Source organism: Otolemur garnettii, unplaced genomic scaffold (genome assembly GCF_000181295.1).
Source record: "Otolemur garnettii isolate 467f Iridium unplaced genomic scaffold, OtoGar3 scaffold00094, whole genome shotgun sequence".
NCBI lineage: Eukaryota > Metazoa > Chordata > Mammalia > Primates > Galagidae > Otolemur > Otolemur garnettii.
Window position 1 is genome coordinate 444,364 of NW_003852489.1, and position 4,899 is coordinate 449,262.

A 4,899-nucleotide genomic window follows, 5' to 3' on the forward strand; every position below is an offset into this window, starting at 1 on the left:
GTAAGCACTCCAAATTGTATGAAAAAACCCAACACATTGTACCCTACATATGCATAAATGTATCCATGATCTATGTGTATATGACTTAATAAAAGGGGGGAAAAAGAACTTATAGGTAGTAAATCAATTAATTAATTAAAGATTATATGGCTGTCGAAAGCTATAAGCTGAGAGAATATTATAGATTCTACTTGAAGCTATGTCGTACTCTACCCTTGTGTAAGGAAATGTCAATTCTTTCTACTCCCACCTTGATCAACTATTACACAAGGCACATCTTGTATAGAGATTGGTTTCATTATGGAATCTTAGGATAAAGTTTGAGTGGTAAGTAAAGATGCCCTTTTTCCTGAAGGGTGTTTTTCTGGTTGCATTCCTTAGAGGAAGAGGTAGAGCCTCAAGCCAGAAAGCAGAATGTGGACGGTCAGGAATTAGCATCTTTCCCATTGGACAAAAAGGGGAATTTCCCAAACTAGATGACTGAGCTGCTCAATGTCATAGCTAGCTTGGCTAAACACACACACACACACACACACACAGTCTAGGATTGTTAATTCTAGCTTGGCTTTTTGATAAGGGCTCTTAGGATGGCAAACTTGCTTAAAAATGCAATGATAATTGCTTTAAAAGCAGTATTTTTGCAGTGTGTATTTATATATTATATACGTGTGTGTGTGTGAGAGAGAGAGAGAGAAAGAGAGAGACACAACTACCCAGTGAGAGATATGGAGTTCTTGTCTGCTCCAATTCAATAGATCAGGAAATAAGATTTGAGGCCCAAATAAACAGCCCCAAATCACACAAAGTTTGGATTAGAACACAGTTCTCCAGATTGCTTCCCTGGGGTTCTTTCTACAGCATCAGGATGCTCATTAAGAGCTTTCTAATATTTCAATATCAGCTGTAAAGAAACCAAGAGAACCTTCCAAAATATAGATTACTTTTAAGAGAAACATGAATGAAAAGGCAGTGAACTTGTTTTAGTCGGTAAGGCTCGAAAACAATCATTCTCTGCAGCCTCAAGATACCTTCTCATTCTTGAGACCCGAAAATGAAATGATTCATACTGATTAGAACTTTCTGACCTTCAGCATCTATTTTGTATTTCCTTTTCTCCTGAAGTTATTGGTTCAGAGTTCTATTTATTCTATGCTCAAGCTTCAGTGGCTGTTAAAAATGAGACAAAAAGTTTGAGGATTGCCTTGTTATTTGCTAGTTTATGAGAGAATGAACATAATAGGAAGTAGAAAACTCATCCAGAAAAAAAAAATAAAAGCAACCAAATAGAACAATATGCTGAAGCTGTGAATGGAAACAAATGCCAAAAGTCATATGAACAAGAGGAGAAAGGGACACTCCACAGAGATTCTCCTAGCGGAGCACGCTATGAGTTACAAGAGCCAGCACCCTGGTTTCATTCACAGAGGAAATGCTTTGACCTGCCCCATTCAGAGGCACCTGTGTACAGATATCAGTCCAGAGACCACCACAGCAGAGGGTATATAGCAATACACAGTCTGATGGTTAAGTTAGTGACCTCATCCTAGAAAAAGTGCTGCCTACCTCATTGTTGAATATCACTATGGCACCTCCAAAGGACTCTCCTCGGGAAGCTGTGCATCCATGCCAGCACCTACTCCACCTTTCAAAGGAATTTTGGAGCTCTGTTTCTAGAATGGCCATGACAGCTCTTGTTAGACAAGGTCTGACGATTAAGTCTGGCCATCTGGTGACTGTAGTGACATTATGCAGCACTCGTTCTCGGATGAGTTCCTGAGCTTAATTGTCCAACCTTGTATGCCAGCTAAGACCCATGAACCTCACCATTCACTGCCTCCCATGGGAATGAATGGGGGGGATGGGTCCCCAGAAGCCCCCAGGTTCTAGATGGAAAGTTACAGAGGAACAGTCAGGACACAGGTGAGGTTTTCATCTCTTCTTCTAGCAGAAGGTCACGTCTTTAGAAAATAAAGGCGGATGGGGGTGGTGAGTAGCTGGATGGTATTGAAGGGAAGATGTTAGTTTCCTAGGCTGTGGCATAGGATACCAGAACAAAGGGTCCTGGCCAGAATCTGTGAACATCTGGGTATACATCATAGAGACTGGGATGAATGTATTTAGTGGACAATTCTGCCCTGATTAAGAGAGTGGAAATAGGACTTCTGTTAGATGAGGGTGGAGGGGAGTCCAAATATACCACAAAACAGAATTATAGAAAAGATGCCGAATCCGACACAGTAAGATGCGAGAGAGTAAAGGTGGAGCTTCCTAGTATTTCTTAGGCGGCGATGAATGGCGTTTATATGCCAAAGCTCAAAGCAGAAAGGACCGATAGTTGCACTGGAGATGCTAATATACAAAGCTGCATGCAATTGCCTAGACTTTCTCTCCTGGCCTGGTGAAACCTATGGCTAAAATGTGCAGTAAGTGACCCTGTAGAAAAAAAGGTAAAAGAACAGCATTAAACCCATACAAAGAGAAATGGTAAACACTTGTGACCAGAATTCTTGTCCTGGCTAAGTCACCAAAGATAGAAATTCTATGGCTCTGAAAGAGAAGGGCCATTCTTGATAAATCCAGACCCGCTTACCTGGGAGCCACCATAACTGTGCCCAGAAACGAAACCAGACAGTGTTCAAAAAACATCAGCTATGTGCTGAGTGGTGGAAATTGCACAAATAAATTAGAGCATCTGTGCCCTCCTAGAAGTCACAGTGTAGGAGAGAAGAGAGATGTGAAAATGAAATATTTAAAAATCAGCAGGCTTGACGTTTGGAGGTTTAAAGGAGGTATGAGCAAAAATCCTGGCAGATTGAAAAGGAGTGAGTTTTTCAGAAGAAAATGTTAGACTTCTTCGAATATAGGCTGTGGAGGCCTTGTGGCTGAATGATAATAATTTATTCCCTTAGAGACCTTGCTTTGTAAGACGCAAACTGTTATAAAATATCAGAGGTTGTATGCGTGAGCAGGGCCGAGTGCAGCACTGCTGACGAAGTTTCTCATGAGGCCAGTGCCTCCAGAGCTTCCCTTTTTGACTACCAGCCCTGAAGAACACTTACAGAAACTTCCAATTTACCCAGTTCAGTTCTTTCTGGCTTGACCCTGGCTTTGTGGCGAGGCCTACTGACTTCTTGTAAATCTCTTTCTATCTCAGCTCAAGAAACTGGGGGGCATGTTGCCCATCAAAGATAGAAAATGGAGATGCATTTGGATCTGTGTATAATGGAATCATCTATAGTTCTGTACAAACACTAATCGATCAGAGAGAACAAGTAAAATCAAAAACCTTTTCAATTGCACTAAAGCAGGCGTCCTCAAACTACGGCCCGTGGGCCACATGCGGCCCACCGAGGACATTTACCCAGCCTGCCGGGTGTTTTTGCCACTGTGGCCTGTCCTGCTTAGCAGCCGACTCATCCCGGGGCCTGCAATGAACTGGCCCTCTGTTTAAGAAGTTTGAAGACCCCTGCACTAAAGGAAGGGAGAGTCAGAAGTTCTATTGTGTCTGAATTATACCTTACTTTGCCTAGCCAGTGTTTGACTTGATATTTTTTTAATATAGATTTATTTTTATTTTTACATATACATGTGTTTACTAGGTTTCCACTTTTTGCCTTCACAAAATCAAAAAGGCTTAAAATTTAACAATAGTAATATTTGAGATAACGACTAGAAACAAAAACCTCGTAAAGAATGAATGAAGATAAATACATTCAGAAAAGAAATCAGATGATTGCTGCAACGAAGTATTAAGCAATAATAATAGTCATGCAAAGAAAGTAACTTTTGCATTGTCAAATAAGAGTATGTCTATTTCAGAAGGCCTTGACTCTGAGGTTCAGTATGGAGTCATCAATTAACTTCTTATTATTATTTTTGATAATACAGATGACATATTATATAGATTTTTATATATGATTTTATATTATATAGATTTTTAATAATATAGATTACTTTTTAAACTATTTCCTAACACAGATTACATAATGCAAAGCTAGCCTTATTAGGAAGGGGTAGCCTGTTAATATCCCTAATAGGGTAGCCTATTCAGCTCTAGATACCAGCAGTCTCTGGGTTACAAACAAGACAGGTCTATAGCTTTGTTCTTAAGTTGAATGTGTATGTAAGTTGAAACAGTTACATTGACCTGTTACCTATGATGGTCCCCGTTTATGTGAGTCATGCATCAGTCAGATGTTTATAATTTGGAGGCTGCCTATACATTTACCAGAAGTCTGATTCCATTAAAACTAGAATATCTCTCAAACATTTACTTCATTGGTTATTTTATCTTTTAGAAAATAGAGGAAAAAATACAGCTGAATTGCCCTTTGACTTAGAATTGGACTTAAAAAAAATATTGAATTAACAGGACTTTTAAGAGAACCATCTCAGAGAGGTTAAAGATGCAGTGAGGATTTCCAGACATGGACTCAAGTCATCAAGAAATTCATATAATAGGTAGATGCAAGCCCACTTCTATAAGAGTTCTCAAATGAACAATGATTTCTTTTTTTTTAATTTCTTATAGCATAACTGTGTACATTAATGCAATCATGGGGTACAGTGTGGTGTTTTCATATACATTTTGAAATACTCTCCATCAAACTGGTTAATTTAACCTTCATGCCATTTTCTCAGTTATTGAGTAAAGACATTCATACTCTGCCTGTAGAAAGATTCACTTGTACCCTTGTATGATAAACCATAGAGGTAACCCCACCAATCACCCTCTGATTTCTAAGTTTAAGGAATGGCTGTAGTTAACACTTTGTGTTGAAAATAATTCCATTGAGAACAAGACGGGAAGGGCAGCTCATGAAACTTATTGGATACTTGGGGAGCTTTTTGCATTTAGATTTCAAAAGAATTCACTTATAAAGTGGATTTGAATCAGAA